This window comes from Mastigoproctus giganteus, chromosome 3, assembly GCF_048544385.1.
Source record: "Mastigoproctus giganteus isolate SK-2022 chromosome 3, ASM4854438v1, whole genome shotgun sequence".
Lineage (NCBI taxonomy): Eukaryota > Metazoa > Arthropoda > Arachnida > Uropygi > Thelyphonidae > Mastigoproctus > Mastigoproctus giganteus.
This window is the reverse complement of record NC_143577.1, coordinates 91,072,803-91,086,154: the sequence shown is the minus strand read 5'-3', so window position 1 is coordinate 91,086,154 and position 13,352 is coordinate 91,072,803. Positions and strand designations below refer to the sequence as shown.

At 36.4% G+C, this 13,352-nt stretch overlaps 1 long non-coding RNA gene across 3 annotated transcripts in view; it reads right to left on the bottom strand.

Moving 5' to 3' along the window:
- Positions 1 to 222: 222 nt before the first annotated feature.
- Positions 223 to 13,352, bottom strand: part of LOC150088149 (uncharacterized) — a 223,738-nt gene continuing 210,608 nt past the window's right edge. For all 3 annotated transcript variants that reach the window (XR_016546782.1, XR_016546781.1, XR_016546780.1), the window contains exon 3: positions 223 to 538. This is a non-coding gene — a long non-coding RNA (uncharacterized LOC150088149). The remainder of the gene's footprint in view (positions 539 to 13,352) is intronic.

Here is a 13,352-nt window from a genome sequence, read left to right as displayed (position 1 = left end):
TGATAACTGAAGTAATAAGATTGTACATGGAGCATATAAAGCACATTGTTCGTTGATATTAAAAATGTTTATCCCAATACAAGTGTATAATAATGCTGTTATCTTTATAGAAGCATATTCTGTAGATAAAACAACCTTTAATCGTCTAATGATGATAAAAACAACATCATTTTTGTATATTACAGTAACTTATTGTCAAGTAGAGGTTGAATTAAGCTGGTCTATTGAATGAAACTGATGCATCACAAAACCTAAAATGGCCGCACAAGACTGACAGTCGTCATCTCCGCAAACATTGAACAGTTTCCCCTAGAGATATGAGCTAGCGAAGAAAGGATAAGCCAAAATGTAAAATGTGTAGACATTTTATATTTTGACAACTATACAAACGGAGATTCATACCAAAGTGACTTTTTATTAAAGATTGGAAATTGATGATCATTATATCCTGAAATAAGTTTCCATTAGAGTTTTTTTTAATCCTCTGGTAGTTCCCATCACATGTAGAAACCTGGAATCCCATTACTGCGGATGTGACCTGCAAGTATAAATCAGAACCTAAGTTTCAAACACATCGTCTATTTTATACCTTTTATTGATTTAGAAAGATATAATTAGTAAAATATTTAAAATACAGTAGAATCCGGATAAGACGTTTTTCAAGGAACTGGAGGTTTAGAACTTCTTACAGGGGAAAATGATCTAAAGGGTAAAAATATTAACTACACAAATAAATATGAAAAGATACACGTAGATAAGATAAATGTTTCCCTATGGGAAACATTTTTAAACTGAGGATTTCTAATTGCTTAACGTTCTATTTCTTAAATTCATTACTAATTTGGAAGAATGGGCTCCTTTGGAGTTGCAACATACCTTAAAAGGTCACAATTACAATAAGACACAGCAACAATCCACTAAGTAAAGAATTGGTGGATTGTTCCTGCGTCTTATTGTAATTGTGGCCTTTTAAGGTGTGTTGACCTTAAAAAGACCTTATTGTAATTATGACCTTTTAAGGTAAGGAACTGTTCACAACCATCAGAACTTAACGCGGTCTACGTATCCAATTATGAGTATCGATGAAAACAATTGCAGTATGTCACTTCCATTATATCAAAATGTTTATACTAAAAAGATTATAGTATATATAGTATAAATCTTTATAGATTATAGTATAAATTACACTACGGAAAGCTCATTGATCGAACAAGTTAGTGCGTAGCATCATTTTAGTTCATAGTAAATCACCGAAGTAAGTGAAATGGCATCGTTTTTGTTACTTCTCATATTGTGAGTGCCTTCACAACGAATTGCCCTGACATTGAACTACCTGAAATAAGCAAAGCTCCGACAATGGATTCTCGAATAGGCAACACTTCCCCAATGGATTCTCGGCGGATACCATCACCCCCACAATCCCTGGCAGTGGTATCCGCCGAGAATAAGTAACATTAGTCTTCTCCATTGGCGAAGCATTGTTTATTGGAGGTAGTGCACTATCAGGGCAATTCGTTGTGAAGGCATCTACAAATATGAGATACATGAATATCAAAAAACGATGCCATTTCACCTACTTCAGTGGTTTACTAGGAACTAAAATGATGCTTGTCACTAACTTGTTCGATTATCGAATGTTTATATTGCTTAATATTAAAAATAAATAATTTCTATATTTAAAAACATTAAGTGAGAAAACGCCATTATAATAATACACTGTGTATTCTTTATCACGAACTTTTTAAGCGGGAAAACGTTTTACCCGGGAAAATAATACATACATACATACATCACAAAATACAGAGTTGAAATTGGGACTTAAGAAACCAAATCTAGTACAGGGGGAAACTTCTTATGCGGGAATCTCTTATCCGGGTTCTACTGTATTTAACACTTCCATTAAAGATAGGAGTAATTTGTTTAAATACAAATAAAGTCATTTATAAGGATATACTTTAAAGTCACCTTCCTGGTGATAAGGTAGCTTAGAAAACTCAATAAAACTTTACAAATAGTAATAACACTTTGATTACCTAAAATTTATCCAAAAGTTTCATTAAAACTTGAGCCGACAGCTGTGGTTAGCAGTTTCCAAAGAGAATTCCAGGAGTGTACAAGAGTTTTCTACAGTGAACACCCAATTGCAAACTCTTCCTGGGAATATAAACTGATAAAATATTGTTTGTTTATTTAATAAACATGTCCAGCATTTAATGATATATTAAGACTTGCAGAAGTCCATGAAATCATCATCAAATTATTACAGTTAGTTTAATTTTTAAACAGGTAATCACAACCAGCGTTTTAAATTATATCCATCCTGTGGGAACGTTCCATATTTCTCATTCCATAGTCTTTTCGGATGTTGGTTCACTGTTACGTATACACTGACTTAAAAAAAATCTAAAATTACCCATCGAACAATCCAGACTCGAAGAAATCGTTGAATACAGTAAGATTGATTGAGACATTTCAAAAACATCTAACTATGTAATTGGGAAGGGTTCCAATCTAATAATAAGCTATTATTTTATCTTTATAACATTACGTGGACGTAGTCCGAAACAGTCAAGTGAGACCAGCAAAGGCTATTTTAAGCTACCATCTCTGAATGAGCAGAAAAGATGATTTGTTTTCTTAGTTCGTGTTTGTAGCCAGAAGCGTATTAATCAAAACATAACAACAACAAAATCGCATTTTGAATTGACTGCAGTTTATAGTTGCACGTGATTACGCTTAGCACAGATACCCACACCTACAGAAATTAACTAGAATATTTATATCGGAACCTCTTCATGGAGTCCATCAGCAGGAGTTTACATTACATTAATATACAGTCAAAGATTCGACAGTTGGGCTAGGTCGATCAGCTGGAGGCGACATCTTTTGCGAGTCACACCCATCCCCTTAGCTGCTCACGCCATATATTACAAATGACGTGGTTCCGTGATGAAACTAATGGTTTTGCAAATAGCGTCTTTTAATTGATGATACCAAAGCAACGTTAATTAGTATTCTTAGACGGCGAGAATCTCTCTAAGAGAGCCAGTAGCATTTTATTTTTATTATTATTATTATTTTTGTGTGTGTGTGTGTGTGTTTCTTTTAGGAATATTGCAATGACATCGATTAATCTAAAGATGGCATTTGTTATTTGTTTTCTTGTCATAAACATCTTTCGTTGTCAGTCTTGGCATTCACGGCATAAAAGAGAATGCCGGCGGTGAAGTTAGATATTTTAAATGTCATTACTGAACGAACTCGTCCTTTAGTTCTGTATATACAACGAACTTGCTTATCTGCTTGAATATCTTTCGTTAAAAATAAAGCGGACGTCATGCTAATGAGTATAAATCTACGCATAATTCGGTATCCCGCTGAGCGCCTGACGCAACCCATTGTTTTACTGCCGCGAAGATGACTTGAGAAAAATTAAGTTCCAGAACATAGTCTTAAGCTGTAGGAACTTTAGTAAGAATATCATTTTACGTATTTAGAGGTCATGTGGGCTCGAACTCAAACGCTTAATTAGTATTAATCCGGATTGCACTACCATATTGCGTTGATCATTGAACTAAACTAGATGCCCATTCCCAAAGGGACTCCAAACAAAGGTCGAGCATTCTAGGAAGGTAGGATTATCCCAGAAACGGTTAAGTCTTCCCTGTTTTGGGACACGTATCATGGTTTAGCGGTAAAATCACCACGTTTCTTTCACGTTCTGTTGGAATTCTATTGTCCGTTGTTAAGGCATTCACTCCGGTTCAACATAATAATCTAAACAAGTTACCGTCTTTTGGAATGCTTTCCAGTTCCTTTCAATTTGGTAGTCGGTTTTCTCTCTGACCGCTTCACTGCATGTGTCTTTTAATTTCTCAATTAATTTAGAATTTCCAAGTGGTCCGCTCTTTTATGCATTTCTTCTTTTATTGATTGGAAATCCTGTCCATAATTTTGCTGATGACAGAACATTACATTCACTTTCTAGTTCGAAATCCTGTTCTGCAAAAACAGATACAACTTCTCGAATATCCACCACCAGCTTCCTTAAATTCTGATTTACAGATAATTCTCTAGTAGAGCAGAAGGAAACTCAGTTTACTTCGGTCAAAATCCCAGTAGTTCTCATTACTCGGACAAAAAAATAAAATAATAATGATAATCTACTGCACTTTTGTTCCTCTTCAACAAGTCCAATTTCTGGGAAAAACCTGACTTAACCTTTTTTGTCACAAGTATGTCAAAATATTGCTTTCTTTGTATCGAAAAGAAATGGTTTCCTTTTTTGTTTTCATCATTATTTTTACTCTAAATAGACGCTAACTGTGTAAAATTCCAAATACGGCCTATCATGGACTATTGTTCCCATTTCTGGAAGCTCTGGACTCCAGAGCTTCTTTCAAGCTCCTAGACTCTATCCAAAAGACCGAAGTCAGACTAAATAATGATTCGCTACCTACAAATTTCTTTACGCTCGCTATCCAACACGTCTTGTTTCTGATACATCCCATTCTTAAAGACATTATTATTATCACTGTTCCAGGCTGCATAAGTGCATCAAGTAGTCAACATCCATTCACAGTGTACTGTTCCAAAGAGCCGGACCATATGAATGGATTTTTTAAAATTTATTTTCTTTATTTTTTCTAATTTTTCGAACAAACTTTTCTTTTCCTCATTTATCCCTTCTGCTCTTTGGAACTACTTTTCTTCACCAGTATTTCTGGAAAATTATAATCTTCGAATTCCCGAATATCCGCGATTACAAAAGTCTCTTTTAGAATTATTATAGTTCTGAAACGGAATTCCAGAGTAAAGTTTATAAAATAGTGGGAATTAATTTTTGAAGAACTGTACACAGAAATTTTCATATGCGTTAAATTCAGAGTGGATCGAATAGATTTTTTTTTTTTATCTAGTCAGTGTTGATAATATTTAATACAGTATAAGTAAAAATATTTGCGAACTCTTTGTCTACTCTTAAACATTCTATAACCTCACATTTCTTTTTCCTTCACAAGTTACCGTTAATAAATCTAATACAGTAATTTGGTCACCTAACTATTGCAAAGTAATTGGAAATGAGAAAAGAATAAAAAAATTCGAATTGTTAACTCAGTAACAAATTTTTAGTTCCATTAATAACTTTTCATAAACTTTACTTTAACAAATGACGTGTGGTTCATTCTGCGTTCTTCTGAATGTTTCAGTCAAGTGATGTAAGAAAACAAGAGCTTCGAGATGAAAGATTCTTCATATGAAATAGTCTGTTTAAAAACAAAAAAAAAAGTTATTTTTTATATTCCGATACAGCGTCAGAGTAATCAGAGGAGTTTACAGCTTTATTTTAGCTGCGCGTGTGTACTTATGGATTGAAGAATTTTCTTCAGAAATGTAAACTTTTATTTTCATACGGTACTATACAATGAGTGGCTACTTTCTTAAGTAAACCAATCTAATAGTGAGTAAGTTCCCCCCCCCCCATCCTCTTCAGATCTCAGAATAAACTGTATTCGTCGTGGTATGGCTATAACAAGATGTCGGAAGTGTGTTAACTCAATTGCTCCCCACAGTTGTTGCAAATTGGATGGTTGCGGATATCTACTCCGAAGAGCTCGTTCAACCTCTCACAGATGCTGAACAGGATTGAGATCTGGTAACTGGTGGGCCACAGCACCACGCTGAATTCACTCTCATGTTCCAAGAAACAATTATGTACAATTCCAGTATTGAGACATGGTGCAGCATCCCGTTTGAAGCACGTATTCGAAGATGGGTATGTACTGCAGCCATAAAGGGATGCGCCTGTTCGGAAACAATTTCCAAATAGATAATCTGTGGCATCCAAATGTTGTATCAAACGGGGGTACAATATGCACCACGAAAACACTCCCTACCTTATTACACTGCCACTAGTGTTGAAATTGCAGGATCCAGGATTCGTCAGAGCAGCAATGCTTTTTCTAAAACTTCAAATGTTGGTATTCGTGAACCAACCGCAACTGTACCTTCTTTTTTTTTTTCTTTTCTGACAGGAGTGGAACCCAGTTCAGTCGTCTGCTGCGATATCCCATCCATTACAAGGGACGAAGAATTGTGCGCATTTTGAAATTCTTCCTTGGTTACCACCTTTGCGTTGGGTTGCTATTTGGCTGATTAACTGTAGCCGTTACCCTGCACAATTTCCTATCAGCTTCCGTTGGCCTTTCGCATCCAGGAGATGTTTCTAATCACAGGATTGCACCCTGGATGTTATTTGGTTATTAGATCAATACCAATACACCCGAGACACAGTCGTACATGACAATATCGGCATGGTTCTATTTTCTGAGATACTCGTACGGCGCCTTTGGCGCTAACACCTTCCGTTAACGTTAGCATCCTCCCGTATTTGCCCGCCTGATTCATATTGTATCGTACGAACACGTGATATTGTTTGGTCTTTGAAGTTGAGATTCCTTCACCAAAGTTTCTTTACAAATAAACACCACCTTTCTTCTGAGATGTAAAGTTAGCACTGGTGTCTCACTATTTTACCATGGTTGTGTCAGTTGTGGTCGTCCAGCTACACACCGCATCACTGGAGTAACTGAAATTATGCGGTTACTTTTTTAACATTGAGACTTCCGTTGGGAACTGAGGGGTAGGGGGCAGAGAGAGAGAGAGAGATTCGGTGATTTCAATGTTATTCCGTCACATTAAATTATAATAAGAGTTTTGTCTACTTTAAATCCTGTCCTAATTAAAATAGAGCTCTGCTGCATATCATTTTTTAGTGATGTTTTTATTCTCTGCATATTTCCTTGCGAGTGAGACTTTCATAAAGAACTGTTTGAAGAATTGGACTTTCGATTCCTAGTTCTTCTCCTCCCCACTTTTTTCTTTTTCCTTAACTTCAAAAATGCATTCACCAGTCAAGTTACCGGGAACATTTTTTGCTGCGTTTCCCACCAAGTAGTTGAATAATTCGAACTCTTAACCTAACGTTAGCCGTTTTCTTGGCCGGTCTCCGCCAGCTGCAAGATGCAGTGCATGTCCAGGCGACTAAAGCGTAGCTTTTATCGACACGACAATGCTGGAAACCAGCTCTAAATAGAAAATCATACCACTGTTGTGCTCTTCACCTCTTGTAAGGCCGTGCGTGCTGCAGGGGGGCTGTTGCTGATACACACACGAGAGCCCGTACCCAGCACCTCGCCGACGTGCGTGACAGAGGTAGAACTAATTCAGGGACAAAGCAAGGCTTTTCGCCCATTCGGACACTTTATGGCCGTCATTCCTCCTGACAGCAGATCCATCATCGGCCAAATGACCACAATAAATCATCGGCCCCGGTGCAAGAACACGGAGGGCCAAGTCGTGTAAAGTGCATCATTAAAGTGAGCGTGCACCAGGGAATGGATTTCCAGGGTATTAAACATGGCACCCGGAAGAAAAATGGTGCATGGAATGTGATTAGTGGAGAATGATGGATGTCCAGAGGTTGTCGTGACAAGGGAACAGGGAAGGGTGCGGCTGTCACCTCCCAGACTATAGCACGAGAAGACCAGACGAAAGTCTAAACTGACAGCCTTGTGTCGCCATTCTTCTCTCTGTTTTGTACCCTTCTAGACATGAGCCGTCTGCCAGAAACGTAAGTATAAGGAGAGAATACTATTCGCTTTCTTTCTTGCGTGTTCATTCGGCTGTTTATCCTCCATTCTTTTATACATGCCAACAGAAGTGTCTTCCATTAATAATATTCATAATTTATTTAAGAAAAAAGTGTCTAGCCTCATGGGTTCCTAGTTAGTGAATAAAATCCTTGAAATTAATATTCCAGTCACATTTCGTGAGCAAACATGAATTCGTGCACGATGAATTTCATTTCTCAATTACATTTTTTCCCTTTAAGATTGGCAGTTACCTCACATGAAGTCTCAATATAACAGAAAGCTCTACAATATTTTCTTTTCTCCTAAGTCCACAAAAAGCTGTATTCCTATGTTTGGTCAACAGAGATATGGCTATACAACTATCCGAAAATCAATAACATCCATCACTAGGATTACTTTACATCTTAGGTGTGAAGCCAAACATCATTTCGATTCTTAAACTACATTTTCTAGACCATTTCTTCAGCTATCTATGCTGCTATTTCGCTTAGCGTTCGTCTAAACTTTTCCTACAAATCATCATCGTAAACATACAAATATAAAAAGTCAGTGCACAGACTACAAGTTAAAGCTATTAAGAAAGATATACACAGAGCATTGATCACTTAAATTGGCCAAAGTATTGATGATAATTCTTATTTCAAAACAAATGAAGATAGCTTGCACCATTAAACGTGCGTTTAAGTATAGGTTATCGTGATTCTAATTATAATTATACTTTCGGAATAACTTCAATGAAATTCTTTGACCCCACCCAGTGAAAAACTTCCCAAGAATTCCCTCCTCCCTCCGAACTTTTTACTGTCCAATAGGCCATGACCCAATTTACGAGAGGCACACCGATTATCCGAAATCTCGATTGTCCAAAAAAGTGAAAGAATTGGCAGAGACTACAACCCATGTCCGCATCTCTGTAATTATATCAGTTTATTTTCTGTCGATATAAAATTTTTAAAAATAAAGCTGATTTTACTTACAGCTAATGAGAAGGGTCAACTTACTTTGATTGAGGGGTGGGCAGAAGGGTCATATGCCCCTCCTTAACCCTAAATTTTTTTGAACGCCTCCTGCTTTCTAAAAAACTCACTGGACTCGCCAAGCCCCCCCCCCCCTTTACGATGACACTTGGACATGGTCGACATGCTCCCCCGTTACGATGATACCTGGATACGCCACTGCTTTGATTTAGCAGTCACATGTCGAACCGAAACTGTTTTTGGAGGAATGACTGCATAAAGAGGATGATATATATGACAGTAATTGAATTAATACCACAAAGCAACCAATATTTATTCCAATTTACTCAGGCTTTGGGGTGAGGAAGAGCTATCGCTCACTACCTGATCCGCCTCTCAGGAGAAGTGTTTCTATCTGACCTGGTCAATTCCCATTTCGGATAATTAATGTAATACTATAATTATGCTTGCTACGAATCCCCATGAATTGATGAGGCAGATGATCTATGCTCCTGAAGATGTTAGGCCGCAGTAGCCGAGTGGTCGGGAATGAGGGCACATAAGTACACATGCTTAAGTGACAGGGCTTCAAGCCCGTAACTGCTAAATACTGTACACAGTTTTATAATGAAACATATAAATTTAAAAATAATAATAAGTTTTAGTGACCTAAATCCAAATTACATGGCACCCCTGGAATGTGGTTGCGGCACCCTAAGATGCCGCGGCACCTCGGTTGAAAACCACCGGTTTAGAGCATTACAGTTCTGTTTACTTTAAACACACTAAAACCATTTATTTACAGTTATCGATACAAAGAAATGCAACAAATAATAACCTTACAATTCAAAAAGAAAGATTGAATTATTATTTGATTCTGTGATATTATTAATTGCAAACTGAAGCCAAAAAAAAAAATTACATCTTGTTCTTAAATAGTTAAGCTTTAACAATTATTCTCAATTAATCGATATAATTTGTTTTTCAGCACTTTTTGCTGGCAAAATCTTTCCCAGAAAAATTTCCCCGCAGAATCCAAACTATGAAAAAATAAAAATAAAAATATGCATAAAAATGAAATTAGAACTTTACTTTTAAAAAAAAATTAAAAGAAAATAAATAAAAAATTAAATCTTAAAAGATCCATATCTGAAATAATTCTTGGTAAATCTCTTTTGACATTAATTTAATTTTAATATTAAATTGTAATATTAACCAAAATTCTTGCTATATCTTGCTAATACTTTTAATTGGATGCCTTGGTGTAATAGATCTTGGGCACATTCCTTAATTGTCACCCCTTATTCACTACAGGGTGTCCAAAATCTTAACTTCGCAAATAGGCAGCAAGTTTATTAGGTTTAAAGGATTTATACATTTGCCTGGCTTTCTGAAAACCATGATATGAATCAAATGTAGATTAAATCGCATTATTTTAATCCAACTATTTAAACCGCTGTAGTTTTTAAATCTCTTTGGCTTTCTGAGGTTTTCTGCCATCGGTGGTCTTTACCCATGCTCCGAGAATAGATTACTCGAAGAGAGATTCACCTATCGGCCTGACCACTTCTTTCAATTCACCTATTGTGGTTACAAAGTCCTTGACTTTTCCTGACTATGATTCTATGTAGTGAATGCAAAGTCGACTTACTGTGGTGAGGCGAAACAGTTAAATATTTCCTCGTGAGAAAGACATCGCTAATCAAGACCAGCAGACTTATCATCAGCTTTAGAGCGAAATGGCTGTGTTATTTAAATATGAACTAATGAACTGATATACATTCCAAATTGGGAATATTATAGCAGTGTTGTATATGGTGTTATCAGTATGCATGCAGACGATCTCTGGTTGTCTTCATGTGCAGGAATGATAACCAACTAATGGTAGTTTATGTTATGCTATAAATTAGCTGTAGTGTTTCAACAGATGGTAGGGTTGCCAGGAACCGGCTAGGACTGCCTTCTTTAATAAATAAATTTTAAAAAAATATCGCCCTGACCACTTGAAATGTATGGAAGGAAACCTTCCTTCCATACATTTGAATGGCATGTCGAAAAATCTAAACAAAGTAATAGTAACAAAACAAAAATGCCACTTTACTTAAACGGGCCCTTTTTTAATTTAAAAATACAAGCAATTATCTTCAATGTCCCGTAATTTCAATCGGCAACTAGAAAGATAATAAAACGGGAGTTTTCGAATTTGGCCTGAACTGTTTGCTTGATTAAAGTCAAAATGGTTACTTTTGCATAAAATTTAATCTAAACAGCAAGCTCTGATTAATAAAATAATTTAATCAAGAATAACATCATAGAAACCCCCTCTTTGATTTTCTTTACCGAGAAAGATTTAAACTTTGAAGGAGAAGGTTGCACTTAGAGAAGGAAGGGAAAGAAAGAAAAAAAAAAAAAAAGGAAAAGTTAATGTTGTGCGACTTGGTAGAATGCAAAATAATTTCTCCTTTTTGTTCTCTATTAACTGTGTAATAAAAGAAAATTAACTCGAGATCGCGTGACGCTTAGGAAGATAACTTACGTTTAATTTCTTCTCCAACGCCAGCATTTAAAGATGAAGATTGTATAACAGTCTTATGAGGAATATTGTCTTGATAAATGGGATACTTCCAGTGTACTCATATAGTTAGAGTAGTGTGAGGATAAATAATGTCTCCCTACCGGTCCCAGTCTATTGGGAATTTGCGAAGTGGTGGCGGAGAAACAATGGGATGGATGTACTCTTTTGTTCTGTTGTCTACAGCAGGATTAAATGTCATTAGAGAAATGGAGTGTTCGCATTAATTAAATGCTTAGCGCTGTGTAGCAGACATTTTACTTCGTTCCACACTAACTATGATGTTCAATGAAATTACTTGCTGGCAAGAGCCCGTTTAATGCTTTGCTAGAAAAAAAAATGGGTTCACAGAAGCTCTACTAGCGCGTAGATGGTAACGATTTCCCTCTGCAACTACAAGAAGAAACTGGGAATAATAAAAAAATAATAATGAAGAAAACAAAATTATTCGGGACATTGTATTCCCATTGTCTTTATTGATATTGCACAGTTAATTTGCCCAATAAGAGATCATTTGGAATTGAAATATATATCGTTCTAGGTCTTGAGCACTGACAAGAGCGTAAAGTCAGACATAACAACGAAACATTAGCATTTTGCAACGATTGGAAGCAGACAGCTGGCAACCAAGGCGAAGAGAAACAATGATATAGTGTAAGTTCTTCGACTGTGATTTGTATGCAAAAGCTTAATTACTATTTCCCGTTTCTTTACTTCGATTAGAATTTACGAAGGTCTGTGAGAGAGGGTCTAGAATTTCATGATTGAAATGTTTTGCCTTGAGGAACACATTTAAGACAGAAAAGGTCCTTGTCATTAGCGAACAAGCTCTCTTTGAGAGTGTCATGTCCACTGTAGCTTTGTATGATTAGTTACCACCAATTGACTACGATAATTAATTACACTACAACTGTGAACACCCATACGAATCTGAAATCTGACTGTGGGTTGAGTTATTGCTCGTGTTTTGTTTTTAACTTTGGTTCGTCTGGCGACACACTGTAACAGCCTGTTACAAGTAAACAGGCAACGCTGACATCATGAATAGATGTCTCTCCATATGATATCTTGAGCTATAAATATTGTGGGAGTAGGTCACGTCAGGGCTGGGTACATTACAAAGTCGAGCCACGGGTTTCTATCGTAGGTGGATAAAAGGGCGTAGCTGACAAAGTCAGACAGATATTGCCAGAAAATTTAGTATTCCAATAGCAGTGATAAAGAGTGTGATAATTCAGTTCATTAGCATTCCGAAGACAAAAATCCTTTATGTTCACGTTGTTCAGAGCTGGTGCAGCCAACATTTCAATTTGTACAGCCGGAGTGTATACCTCAAACAAGTTACGCCAAGCAGGCGTCGTCCATTACTTCTATTTGTATACGCCTGGATGCTTAATGGTTCGAACAATCACTGTTCCAAACAGCACTATTAGGGATACCTACCAATGAGGAATCAAAAGGATCGTACAGTTTACGGAAAATTATGCTATTATCTGTCTTTTAGTTCTTGTGTTGTGTAGACAATGTTTTGATTAACATATTAAAATAACTCTCTAACAGTCCAAGTGCAGGACTTGAGAAATTTTTAGGAATAAAACTTTTTAAAATAATTAAATGCACAAGGCATAATACTTTAAGAGTTTAATATCTATATAATATTGGTGTTTAAATACACCATAGACAACTCTTAAAAAAAAAAAAACTAAAGTAGTTGTTGTGGGCATCATTTGCTATTTCTCATATTGTGCTCTGCCTTCACGACGAGTTGCCATGATATTGCACTACCTCAAATAAGTAACGCTTCACTAATAGAGAAGACTATTGTTACTTATTCTCGGTGAGTACCACCACCCAGACATGTTTCAAGGCTATTGGCCTATCATCAGTGGGTGGGCAGGTACCCTAGTATTGCAGACATGACGACCCAGTTGTGAAGTTATTCACACAATATGAGAGATGCCATTGGTGTATTTAAACACCAATATTATATAGATATTAAACTCTTAAAGTATTATGCCTTGTGCATTTAATTATTTTAAATATTATCTTATACACCTTTTGGCATCTCTCATATTGTGCGATTAACTTCACAACTGGGTCTTCATGTCTGCAATACTAGGGTACCTGCACACCCACTGATGATAGGCCAATAGCCTTGAAACATGTCTG